Source organism: Oncorhynchus masou, chromosome 31, assembly GCF_036934945.1.
Source record: "Oncorhynchus masou masou isolate Uvic2021 chromosome 31, UVic_Omas_1.1, whole genome shotgun sequence".
Classification (NCBI taxonomy): Eukaryota; Metazoa; Chordata; class Actinopteri; order Salmoniformes; family Salmonidae; genus Oncorhynchus; species Oncorhynchus masou.
Window position 1 is genome coordinate 76248396 of NC_088242.1, and position 14769 is coordinate 76263164.

The following is a 14769-nucleotide window of genomic DNA, read 5'->3' on the forward strand; positions in this document are numbered from 1 at the left end:
TAGCTACCTCAATCGTTATCTGAAATTATTTAGGTGACTACACAGCAATTGCTAGTTAGCCGAAATGCAGGCTCAGCTAAATACAAATCTCCCTACATACAGCAATGTTGACCATTTTCCCCTTTAGATTTTCTGGTGCAGCATAGAAATGCCCTTATCCAGATGGTATAACAAAGGCATTTCCTAACTTTCTTTGATGTTACTTTTAAGATTGGAACCAACATGCAGTACCTCCAGTGGGAAGAGAGGCAAGATCCATTCATCCACCAGCTCAGGGACAAGCTGCACTATTCACAGCCCTGTGTAATGTTCAATGTAATTGTATTGCTATACTTTTCGAAACTTCATGTATTTGTATTGTTTGAAAAATGTACAAATAAAAGGAAATGCATGATTTAAATTGTTATGCTTATTTGTTTTAGCAGTTAGTGATAATTACCTAAGTGTTAATACATTTGTGTTAGGATCGTTAAGCCTTTATGTATTTGTTACGAATGACCAAAGCGGTCTGACTTTAAATTAAGTACAGCATCATGTGATATAGTCTTCATGGATGTGTTATGAATGACCGAAGGTGTCTCAATTAAAACTAAGTATTACAGGACACTACATAGTGCTAATAAATATGTTATTAACGTTCTGCTGAAGCAGTCTTCCACACCTCAAGGTTCTCATGATCCACAGGTTACTGTAGGCTATGAGAGGTAGGCAAATCGGTTGAAGGACCTACAAAGCTTGCATTTGTGTGCGTATATGTGTGTCAACCAAGTTGATTTGGAGCAGTCCAACCTGAGACTACCACATCAGGTATTCCTCTTCTGATCCCATGAAGGAGACCAGAGCTTGATTACAACCTGTTACAATGGTGCCAACAGTTTGTGGCTGATCTTTCAGCTGGGAAGTGGGTGAATGTGTCAAACACCTGACTGGGCCCAGCACTGCACCCTATGGCTAGTTTTTGTTGTGTGTTTACTGAAGAAAAAAAACATTTCAATGTCTTTAGGTTGGAGGCTTTCATCAAGGTGTAACGTCATCCCCAGGCTATTCCACACACAGCACATACAGGTATAAGCCTGGAATATCAACCATTCAAAGTTGGCCTTAGTAGGCGTGAGCATAGAATTCTCTAGGGACAGATCAAAATGTACTGGTGGGGAGGGGCTGGTCCAACTCAAGGTGTCATAAAATTAAAATGCAGCCCCCTCCCCAAAGTAAAAGATATTTTCACGACGCTCTCCTTGTATGGTAAAATAAATTGAACATCCTTCTCCCTCCATAGAATCAATTAAAAATAATGTTTACGTCCATAATGTTACGGTTTTCTTCCGTCAAAGGAGAGTCGGACCAAAATGCAGCGTGGTAATTTTCATACATGTTTAATAAAGACGAAAAAACAAACAATACAAAAACAACAAACGGAACGTGAAAACCTATACAGCCTATCTGGTGACAACAAACACAGAGACAGGAACAATCACCCACAAAACACTCAAAGAATATGGCTGCCTAAATATGGTTCCCAATCAGAGACAACGATAAACACCTACCTCTGATTGAGAACCACTCCAGACATCCATAGACTATGCTAGATACCCCCAAGACAAAACACACCACAATAAACCCATGTCACACCCTGACCTGACCAAATAAATGCAGACAAACACAATATGCTTCGACCAGGGCGTGACACATAAATAATAACTGTAGTGACCATGTGTTTATAAACGTGGATATTGACTTTGCCACTTCAGCATGCTTTTCTGGCACAGTCAACGCCATGCAGGGCTACGGGCGAGGAATCGCCGACCACCACAGACGAGCTCACTCTCCCTGCCTGTACGATCAGAGCCGGCTGCAGACAATGATCAGCTAGGAGGAAATCAGATGTTCTGCATTTTTATGCCATATTTAAAATTCAAAAATGTCAAGTTACAGTAAGCCTTATCTCTGGATTTCATGACTGGGCAGGGGCGCAGCCATGGGTGGGCCTGGGAGGGCATAGGCCTACCCACTGGGGAGCCAGGCCCAGCCAATCAGAATAAGTGTTCCACCACAAAAGGCTTTATTACAGACAGAAATACTCCTCAGTTTCATCAGTTGTCCGGGTGGCTGGTCTCAAAGGATCCCACAGGAGAAGAAGCCGGATGTGGAGGTCCTGGGCTGGCATGGGTACACGTGGTCTGCGTTTTTTAGTCCGGTTGGACATACTGCCAAATTCTCTAAAACAACATTGGAGGCGGCTTATGGTAGAGAATTTAACATTCTATTCTCTGGCAACAGCTCTGGTGGATATTCCTGCAGTCAGAATTACAATTGCACCCCCATCAAAACTTAAGGCATCTATGGCCTTGTGTTGTGTACAAAACTGCACATTTTAGATTGGCCTTTTATTGTCCCCAGCACAAGTTGAAACTGTGTAATGATCATGTTGTTTAATCAGCTTTTTGATATGCCACACTTGTCAGGTGGATAGATTATCTTGGCAAAGGAGAAATGCTCACTAACAGGGATGTAATCAAATGTGTGCACAACATTTAAGAGAAATATGCTTGTATGTATAGGACATTTCTGGGATCTTTTATTTCAGCTCATGAAACATGGGACACTTTACATTTTGAGTTTATATTTTTGTTCAGTATACATCCCTTCTGACCTTCACCCAGTATCAAAGGCTTGTCTAGACAATCTCGGAATGCCAATAATCCTTTTGGTGTTTTATAACAGATCTCTCTTTCCATTCATCAATTGGGAGCTGCACAGTTTGGATTGTTTGATTTAATTTGTAATTTAAAAAAATACATACATGACCGGTCAAAAGTTTTAGAACACCTACTCTTTACAGAGTTTTTCTTTATTTTTACTATTGTCTACATTGTAGAATAATAGTGAAGACATAAAAACTATGAAATAACACATATGGAATCATGTAGTAAGCAAAAAGGTGTTAAACTAAGTGCTATACTGTATTTGAGATTCTTCAAAGTAGCCACCCTTTGCCTTGATGACAGCTTTGTATACTCTTGGCATTCTCTCAACCAGCTTCACCTGTAATGCTTGCTTTTCCAACATTTTTGAAGGAGTTCCCACATATGCTGAGCACTTGTTGGCTGCTCAGACTTCACTCTGCGGTCCGACTCATCCCAAACTATCTCAATTTGTTTGAGGTCAGGTGATTGTGGAGGCCAGGTCATCTGATGCAGCACTCCATCTGTGGTATTCTTGGTAAAATAGCCCTTACACAGCCTGGAGGTGTGTTTTGGATCATTGTCCTCTTGAAAAACAATGATAGTCCCACTAAGCCCAAACCAGATGGCATGGCGTATTGCTGCAGAATGCTGGGGTAGCCATGCTCGTTAAGTGTGCCTTCAATTCTAAATAAATCACGGACAATATCACCAGCAAAGCACCCCCACACCATAACACCTCCTCCTCCATGCTTTACGGTGGGAAATACACATTCAGAGATCATCCGTTTACCCACACCACGTCTCACAAAGACACGGTGGTTGGAGCCAAAGGACAAATTTCCACCGGTCTAATGTCCATTGCTCGTGTTTCTTGGCCCATGCAAGTCTCTTCTTCCTATTGGTGTCCTTTAGTAGTGGTTTCCTTGCAGCAATTCGACCACGAAGGCCTGATTCACACAGTCTCCTCTGAACAGTTGATGCTGAGATGTGTCTGTTACTTGAACTCTGTGAAGCCTTTATTTGGGCTGCAATTTCTAAGGCTGGTAACTCGAATGAACTTATCCTCTGCAGCAGAGGTAACTCCACTCTTCCACTCCTGTGGTGGTCCTCATGAGAGCCAGTTTCATCATAGCGCTTGGTGGTTTTTGTGACTGCACTTGAAGAAACATTAAAAGTTCTTGAAATGTTCCATATTGACTGACCTTCATGTATTCAAGTAATGATGGACTGTCATTACCCTTTGCATATTTGAGCTGTTCTTGTCATAATATGGACAAATAGGACTATCTTCTGTATAACCCCCGACCTTGTCACAACACAACTGATTGGCTCAAATGGATTAAGAAGGACATAAATTCCACAAATTAACTTTTAAGAAGACACACCTGTTAATTGAATTGCATTCCAGGTGACTACCTCATGAAGCTGGTTGAGAGAATGCCAAGAGTGTGAAAAGCTGTCATCAAGGCAAAGGGTGGCTATTTAAAGAATCTCAAAAATATGTTTAACACTTTTTTCATCACTACATGATTCCATATGTGTTATTTCATAGTTTTGATTTCTTCACTATTATTCTACAATGTAGAAAATAGTAAAAATATAGAAAAACCCTTGAATGAGTAGGTGTTCTAAAACCTTTGACCGGTAGTGTACCATTGATTCTTGAACAATAGAAAGATTTGTGACCGAGATTGCACATTAAAGTCGGGGACATACAAACACAATTACATGGATACAGACACATTACAGAGATAGAGTAAAAAAATGTTCAACCTCCAGATGAATACGAGGAGGGAGTACAATTCTTACAAGCTTGTTTGGCTGGTAGCTTATTCTTTAGACGTTTGGGGCAACTGGTGAACTATGATGTGCAGGTATGATCAGAGTGACACTTTACTAGTCTTTAGGGTGTCTATAACAAATTACAAAAACTATTCCTTGTGTTTCAATGTGTAGCACATTACAAAGCATATTACAGTGCATTCATACATTTTTCAGACCCCTGGACTTTTTCCACATTTTGTTACGTTACAGCCTTATTACTCTAAAATGGATAAAATAAAATGGATAAGGTCAACTGGATAAGTATTATTTAGTTGTTGTTGTTTTTTTTTGGGGGGGGGGGGTCGAGGTGAGGAGGAGGATTATTTAAGACACTGTTTGGACCACAAACCTTTCTAAACTTTAATAGGGTAGTATCAAAAGTAAGTAAAGCCATTGTTTATAGGGAAATATGAGCAGAAGTGTATTTAAGAGTAAGTATGAGCAGAAAAGTAAGTAAAGCCATTGTTTATAGGGAAAATATGAGCAGAAGAGCAAATGTAAACAAGGGAAAAAATGCACTACCCTCCCCTGCCAAATAAACACACAACACTCCCCGAAGCAAAAAAAAAAGGGTTGACAACCCTCCCCTATTTTGGACCACCCTTCCCCCCCAGTACATTTTCATCTGTCCCTTAATGAGTAAAGTATTTGTCACCATCACTACTTAGCACAGTCAAAAAGTCATAATTATTGCTAAACCCCGACCATTTCCACAATTTATTATCTTAAAATTTGACCACGTAGACACTTCTCATAAAGTCCTACAGACAAGTGTAATTCATGCTTTTCTTGCCCTCACTCTAGCCTTCTTCTAAGACAATGGTCCTTTCTTAATTTTATGGTCTAGTTTAATTATTGCTAAACCCTGACCATTTCCACAATTTATTATCTTAAAATTTGACCACGTAGACACTTCTCATAAATGCCTACAGACAAGTGTAATTCATGCTTTTCTTGCCCTCACTCTAGCCTTCTTCTAAGACAATGGTCCTTTTGAATTTTTATGGTCTAGTTTAATTGGGTTTATTATTTTTAGACACATTTATTTAAATTGACTTACTGAAATTCAGTAAATGTGTCCCTCAGAGGTTCGCAGATCAGGTAACTACCCCTGAGCAGATCACAGTAAAAGTCTGGTCTGGGCAGGTCCACATCATCTTTGATCAGACGGGAATGTCCCTTACACCTTCACTGGGATGCGCCACCGATGTTCTCTCGCAGACCTTCACTGGGATGCTCCACCGATGTTCTCTCGCAGACCTTCACTGGGATGCGCCACCGATGTTCTCTCGCAGACCTTCACTGGGATGCTCCACCAATGTTCTCTCGCAAACCTTCACTGGGATGCTCCACCGATGTTCTCTCGCAGACCTTCACTGGGATGCTCCACCGATGTTCTCTCGCAGACCTTCACTGGGATGCTCCACCGATGTTCTCTCGCAAACCTTCACTGGGATGCTCCACCGATGTTCTCTTCACTGGGATGCTCCACCGATGTTCTCTCGCAGACCTTCACTGGGATGCTCCACCGATGTTCTCTCGCAGACCTTCACTGGGATGCTCCACAGGTAGATTTCACTGATCCTGTTCCATGGCGCCAATATTGTGGTGGATATTCAACACCAGGGACACCTGAAGTCAATATAAATTAATTACTTTTTATTATCAGCTGACTGGAGGTTACAACAAACACATGTACATAGTACAAGTCTTCCACAAGCTCCGCCAGGGTGGTCTCTTTAGTCCTCTTATGTCCTGCTCTGCAAAAAAGCTACATAAGCATCGTTCATAGGGTTGGTTCCTGCAGCTGACTGGCTGTTATCGCGCAGGCTCAGTTTCCCAAGGAACTGAGCAATGTCTTCTATCTTAACTTCCAGATCATATCCTGGGCATTCTGCCAATTGGTCTGAGGAGGAGGTCACAGTCACTTGCCTGAACCAAGATAGAGGGAGAAAAGATGCATATTGTGTACAATTCAAGGCTCTCTCTTCAGACAATAACATTTTCCCTTAGAAGCTACTCCAGGAAGTGATGTTGAAGGCTAGCTCAGTGCTGCTCCCTCTCACTGAGTAACTCAAGTCAAAGTCCAACCGGGGTACTACAGGCTGCCATGAGCAACTAAATTATCCTTAAAATTCTTCTTGGTGCGATTTTACAACAATCTGTTGAAGGACACATCTGGTGAATTCAAAGTAATTATTTGCCACATGATTATCTTCTACACCATTTTTTATTTACACAAAGATTCACCACGAAGATTGCAATTTTTCCATTCACAAAAAAAATATATAACGGGGGATCCAATTTTCTGCTAACAATGCCTGCAATACTGCAGTTGGCCTTGAACTTCAGTGGCTTCAATAAGAGAGGGGGCAGTTGTTCTCCCGTGGCCCTCACAGTAAACCCTCGGAAATGTCCTATTACAGAGCCATATGTGTTCAGCACTAAAGGAAATCATAATGTCAGGATTTATTTCTTGGGGCAAGCTGCTGAACCCTCATCTAACCATAATTCGATTTGAGTAGCCTATAAAGGCTACTTACAGTTCAGACTAGGTCTACAATCTGTGTATTTGTCCCATACAGAAAAAGGACATGTTGCCAATAAGAGACAGAAAAATATTTTAAATCACATGGTGCTTTGTTCTTTTCTCTCCTGTGCAGTGCTCTTTGACCGAGCTAGAGCTGCCCAGGCGTTGTCATGGATAACTTGGTGGGCTCCCAGTCTTGACCAGTGGGGTGTCCCACAGATTGAGCCTCACCCCCCGTCGTGAGACGGAGCGGCCTTTAAAATTGACCCCCCATCGAGGTGGGGGCCCCTCTTGTCTCGTCTGAACTCCCCCTGAAATGAGCGCACGCCTGGAGACCGCTTCTTAAAGCGCTAGTGGCGTCCCAGAGAGAGGCCGCTGGCACGCAGGGGTGAAAGCTCTCCGCAGGTCCCTTATTCTCAGATAAATACAAAGGAAGAAAATAGCCCACATTACAAGCTCCTTAAGGTCAAGGACAGCCGAGACATGAATGGTTTCAAAAAGTCTTATTGTTGAATCACATAGCAAGCGATTACACCCTCTGTCATCTTCGTTCGGATTTGCTTTTATAGAGCATATACAACCTTTAATTAAGGCAAACAGACATGTGGCTGAAATTAATTAAGACAATATCTGGTTTACCAGTAACAAGGCAGGGACATATGAATATCCTGCTTGTCATTTTGATTTCCCACTACCCTGGGCTATGGAGGAACATCAGGCAAATATAAGCACACACAAAAATTAGTCATTATCATTAGTATGGAAGAGAAATGTAATGTAGCTAGTTACTGTATATACAGTGCCTTCAGAAAGTATTCACACCCTTTTACTTTTGCCAAATTGTTTTGAATTTACAGCCTGAATTTAAAATGTATTCAATTGAGAGTTTGTGTCACTGATCTACACACAATACCCCATAATGTGAAAGTGGAATTTTATTAGTAGAAATGTTTTAAAATTAAATAAAAAATGAAAAGCTGAACTGTGATAAGTCTATAAGTATTCCATCCCTTCGTTATGGCAAGCCTAAATAAGTTCAGGAGTATAAATGTGCTTAACAAATCGCATAATAAGTTGCATGGACTTATTCTGTGTTCAATAATAGAGGTAAACGTTTTTGAATGACTACCCCATCTTTGTACCCCACACATACAATTATCTGTAAGGTCCCCAAGCACAGGTTCAACCACACATACTAGGGAGATTTTTCATTTTCTCACAAAGAATAGCACTGACTGGTAGATCTGTAAAAAAAAAAAACAGACGCTGAATATTCCTTTCAGCATGGTGAATGTATTAATTACACTTTGGATGATGTATCAATACACCCAGTCACTACAAAGATACAGGTGTCCTTCCTAACTCAGTTGCTAGAGAGGAAGGAAACTGCTCAGGGATTTCATCATGAGGCCAATGGTGATTTTAAAACTGATACAGAGTTTAACAGCTGTGATATGAGAAAACTGAGGATGGATCAACAACATTGTAGGTACTCCACAATACTAGCCTAAATGACAGTGAAAAGAAGGAAATCTGTACAGAATACAAATAATTGAAAACATGTATCCTGTTTACAACAAGGCACTTTAGCATTAATGCAAAAAAATATGGCACATCAATTAACTTCTTGTCCTGAATGCAAAGTGTTATGTTTGGGGAAAACACATCACATAACTGAGTACCATTCTTCATATTTTCAAGCAGTGTGGAAGCTGCATCATGTTATGTGTATGCTTGTAACCAAGACTAAGGAGATGATTGTGGAATACAGGAAAAGGAGGACCGAGCATGCCCCCATTCTCATCGGTGGGGCTGTAGTGGAGCAGGTTGAGAGCTTCAAGTTCCTTGGTGTCCACATCAACAACAAACTAGAATGGTCCAAACACACCAAGACAGTCATGAAGAGGGCACGACAAAGCATATTCCCCCTCAGGAGACTAAAAAGATTTGGCATGGGTCCTGAGATCCTCAAAAGGTTCTACAGCTGCAACATCGAGAGCATGGTTGCATCACTGCATGGTATGGCAATTGCTCGGCCTCTGACCGCAAGGCACTACAGAGGCTACGCGCACGGCCCAGTACATCACTGGGGCTAAGCTGCCTGCCAACCAGAACCTCTACACCAGGCGGTGCCAGAGGAAGGCCCTAAAAATTGTCAAAGACCCCAGCCACCCCAGTCATAGACTGATCTCTCTACTACCGCATGGTAAGCGGTACCGGAGCGCCAAGTCTAGGACAAAAAGGCTTCTCAACAGTTTTTACCCCCAAACTCCTGAACAAGTAATCAAATGGCTACCCGGACTATTTGCATTGTGTCTCGTCCCCCCCCCCCCAACCCCTCTTTTTACGCTGCTGCTACTCTCTGTTTATGCTACTCTACTCTATGCTACTCTGCTACACTGCTACTCTCTGCTGCTAGTCACTTTAACTACTCATTCATGTACATACTACCTCAATCAGCCTGACTAACTGGTGTCTGTATGTAGCCTCACTACTTTTATAGCCTTGCTACTGTATATAGCCCGTCTTTTTACTGTTGTTTTATTTCTTTACCTACCTATTTTTCACCTAATACATTTTTGCACTATTGGTTAGAGCCTGTAAGTAAGCATTCCACTGTAAGGTCACCTGTTGTATTCGGCGCACGTGACAAATAAACTTTGATTTGATTTGATTGATTTGTCATAGTTAATGACTGGGGAGTTTTTCAGGATAAAAAATAGAGTGGAATGGAGCTATGCACAGGCACAATCCTAGAGGAAAACCTGGTTCAGTCTGCTTTCCACCTGACACTGGGAGATGAATTCACCTTTCAGCAGGACAATAACCTAAAACACAAGGCCAAATATACACTGGAGTTGCTTACCAAGAAGACAGTGAATGTGGCTGAGTTACAGTTTTGACTTAAATCTGCTTGAAAATCTATGGCAAGACCTGAAAATGATTGTCTAGCAATGATCCACAACCAATTTGACGGTGCTTGAAAAATTTAGAAAATAATAATGGGCAAATGTTGCACATTCCAGGTGTGGAAAGCACATAGAAGCGAATCCCGAAAGACTCACATCTGTAATCATGCCGAAGGTGCTCCTTCAAAATATTGACTCAGGGGTGTGAATACTTATGTAAATGAGATATTTCTGAATATACATTTCAGTACATTTGCAAGCATTTCTAAAAACATGTTTTCACTTTTGTGTGAAGATGGGTGGGGAGAAAAGTTATCTACTTTGAATTCAGGCTATAACACAACAAAATGTGGAATAAGTTAAGGGGTATGAATACTTTCTGAAGGCACTGTACCTTGTGCTGTTCTGTTTAACTGATATTGTGGTAGAAAACCAGTCTGATTTGGATACATCTATTCTACATGGCTAATTTGTGTATATTAGGATAACATTGATTTAGAACAGCATGTGAGATGTGACTCCAATGTGCATTTGATTTAATCAAATGTACAATGTAGACACATGTAGGCATACATTTATTTAGAACAGGGGTTCTCAAACTTTTTTGTTCCACAACCCCATTTTGATTTCTGAAAATTCACACGAGCCCAACCATGTGATTTAAAAAAAATGTATTAACAGAAAATGTTCACTTTTTAAGTTGAGGCTATGGCAGTCAATTGCAACATTTGTATCAGTATTTCTGATTGTCTTCTCAACTCACCATCACATACCTTTAATGTGGGGCTATGACAGTCAATTGCAAATGAGTCGGACATAATGTCTCTTATCTCACCACCACTATTGGGATGGGTGTGCTTGATGCATGTCGCGTCGGAGCTTCTCAAAGTCAGTGGGCGTGGTCAACAGTGTGCACCTCATCTCTGCTGTCACATCAAATCTGGATCGATATTTGGTTTTAATGCGAAACGAGGGCATTAAAACCAGCATTACACAGATATGAGCTGGCGAAGGGTTTCATGAGTTTTATGGTGCTTTCAAGACAACTGGGAACTCTGAAAAATACCATGTCAAATCATGACCTCAGTGATCTTCAGGTCGGAAAGTAAGAGCTCTAGAAAGAGGCCTGAGTTCCCAAGTTGGAATTCCGAGTTTTTTTCTCAGTTGGAGCTTATTTTTTCCTGAGTTCCCAGTTATCTTGAACGCACTTAAGTTAGAAGTCTGAGATTCCATGTTCCCAGTTCTCAGTTGTTATAAACGTAGCAATAATGCTCAGAGGGAAACAGCAGGGTTTCACTTCGAGTCAGGAACAAAAACTCCTCCCCGGTGACTCGTGAATGCGTTGTCTGCAGAATTCGGTCACATGATCGACAGCTCAATCAGCTGTTCGATTTCACTTACTGGCATGTCAACTGAGCAAGGATCCCAGACAAATGGATTGGGAAGTAGGTCTTCAAGTGCTCTTCCAAGTGTTGGAGGTGAGCAGTCATCACTCGTGTGGGAAATGTACTGATACTGTTTTCTGTTAGAAACATGCACTGCCGAGGCAAGGGGGCATTGCTAGCTTTTGAAAGACTCTCTCCAATAAGAACTCTTTCCTCTGAATCCACTGATACGGTCACTCATCTGTATAATGTTTTTGTATTTCCCCTGCATGGTTTCATACAGTTTGTTCAGTTTCCCAAATATGTCTGTTACATAGGCAAGGAGATACTTTTTATTTTCATTACACAGAAATTCAACCCAGTAAAAAAAAAAAAAAATCTATTGTGAATGACAAAAATTCCTCTCTCAATGCGAAAAATCTTTCCAACACTCCCCCTCGAAAACCACCAAGCCTCAATGTGAAATAGAACTTTGCCAAGCTCTGATCCCATATCACAACATACAGTAGTTTTGCAAACAGGCATGCGCGCAGTGGATGTGATATGGTGTAGTTTACGATCAAAGTTACGTGCTGCAGTACATCTCCGAGTTCTGTGGTCAGCTCTTTTGCCACCAATTGTTCTTGGTTTATCCATTATTGCTCAGTGATTGTATCATACAATGCGTCCATATGGCAGAAGGAGACACATTCATAACTAGAGTGCAGAGGCCCATCCATGCAAAAGCCCACCATTCGATCCCATGGAATCGGTTTTTCGTCAATATAGCCACGCAGCACACTGAACATCCCCTGTGCAGTTTCATGCTCGGGAATCATGAGACAGAACAATATGTCCGTGAATAGCATCACCTGACATGTATAGCGAACAAAAGCCAATGCATGGGCATCTCGGCCCTCACAGCTATCGTCCATTTGGAGAGCATAAGCTGGGGAGTTTTGGAGTCGTTCAGTCAGTTTCCTCTTGATTGCTAGCAATAGCATAAACTCTTTGTTTAAGTGTTATCTGACAAAGGTTTTGATGTGAGTTTCTTTGCATCTGCCTCCCCACACATTGTTTTCACCATATCAATTGCGGCCGGTAATATAAAAGTCTCTGTAATAGTGTGTAGTTTCATAGCGTAGCCAGCCTGGCCAGCCAAGCCATTCACCTTGGGAATGATTCAAGTGCTGCCTTTTCCCATGATATTAAGGGCGCTCTCTGATTGAACTATATCTTTAAGATTTGAATAATTTTCATTTAGATTTTTAAGGTTAACCACATTACAATGCTATTGAGATACAAAGACGATATTATAATATACAGTGCCTTGCGAAAGTATTCGGCCCCCTTGAACTTTGCGACCTTTTGCCACATTTCAGGCTTCAAACATAAAGATATAAAACTGTATTTTTTTGTGAAGAATCAACAACAAGTGGGACACAATCATGAAGTGGAACAACATTTATTGGATATTTCAAACTTTTTTAACAAATCAAAAACTGAAAAATTGGGTGTGCAAAATTATTCAGCCCCCTTAAGTTAATACTTTGTAGCGCCACCTTTTGCTGCGATTACAGCTGTAAGTCGCTTGGGGTATGTCTCTATCAGTTTTGCACATCGAGAGACTGAAATTTTTTCCCATTCCTCCTTGCAAAACAGCTCGAGCTCAGTGAGGTTGGATGGAGAGCATTTGTGAACAGCAGTTTTCAGTTCTTTCCACAGATTCTCGATTGGATTCAGGTCTGGACTTTGACTTGGCCATTCTAACACCTGGATATGTTTATTTTTGAACCATTCCATTGTAGATTTTGCTTTATGTTTTGGATCATTGTCTTGTTGGAAGACAAATCTCCGTCCCAGTCTCAGGTCTTTTGCAGACTCCATCAGGTTTTCTTCCAGAATGGTCCTGTATTTGGCTCCATCCATCTTCCCATCAATTTTAACCATCTTCCCTGTCCCTGCTGAAGAAAAGCAGGCCCAAACCATGATGCTGCCACCACCATGTTTGACAGTGGGGATGGTGTGGTCAGGGTGATGAGCTGTGTTGCTTTTATGCCAAACATAACGTTTTGCATTGTTGCCAAAAAGTTCAATTTTGGTTTCATCTGACCAGAGCACCTTCTTACACGTTTGGTGTGTCTCCCAGGTGGCTTGTGGCAAACCTTTAACGACACTTTTTATGGATATCTTTAAGAAATGGCTTTCTTCTTGCCACTCTTCCATAAAGGCCAGATTTGTGCAATATACGACTGATTGTTGTCCTATGGACAGAGTCTCCCACCTCAGCTGTAGATCTCTGCAGTTCATCCAGAGTGATCATGGGCCTCTTGGCTGCATCTCTGATCAGTCTTCTCCTTGTATGAGCTGAAAGTTTAGAGGGACGGCCAGGTCTTGGTAGATTTGCAGTGGTCTGATACTCCTTCCATTTCAATATTATCGCTTGCACAGTGCTCCTTGGGATGTTTAAAGCTTGGGAAATCTTTTTGTATCCAAATCCGGCTTTAAACTTCTTCACAACAGTATCTCGGACCTGTCTGGTGTGTTCCTTGTTCTTCATGATGCTCTGCGCTTTTAACGGACCTCTGAGACTATCACAGTGCAGGTGCATTTATACAGAGACTTGATTACACACAGGTGGATTGTATTTATCATCATTAGTCATTTAGGTCAACATTGGATCATTCAGAGATCCTCACTGAACTTCTGGAGAGAGTTTGCTGCACTGAAAGTAAAGGGGCTGAATAATTTTGCACGCCCAATTTTTCAGTTTTTGATTTGTTAAAAACGTTTGAAATATCCAATAAATGTCATTCCACTTCATGATTGTGTCCCACTTGTTGTTGATTTTTCACAAAAAAATACAGTTTTATATCTTTATGTTTGAAGCCTGAAATGTGGCAAAAGGTTGCAAAGATCAAGGGGGCTGAATACTTTCGCAAGGCACTGTATATATTTTATTTATTTATTTATTTTTGTATATATTCTTTCCTTCAGGATTTTGGAAATTCTCCAACAACCCCATTTTCGAATCAAGGCGATACTTAGTTGAGGACCTGCTGATTTAGAACAACATTTGAGATGTGACTTCAATGTGCATTTGAATCACATTTACAATACAGACATCACTGTGTTTGTTCCTTGATTTGAAATGTTGTTTGATTTTTGGTAACACGTTTAATGATGACACATTAGGATGTGTCATAAGATGTGTCACACAAATCATAGACAACCCAGTTGATGGAAACAGCATACTCACTCACTCACTCACTCACTCACTCACTCACTCACTCACTCACTCACTCACTCATATTCTTTGTGTAGTAGACTAGCTGCCGAGTGAAGCCCCAGAAAGCCCTGTTAAAGACTCCCACATTGTACTGTCACAAGCCTGGAGAGTTCATGTTATATTTATGTTGCCTACAGCGGATTCTCTGTTCTGTTCAGCTGAACTC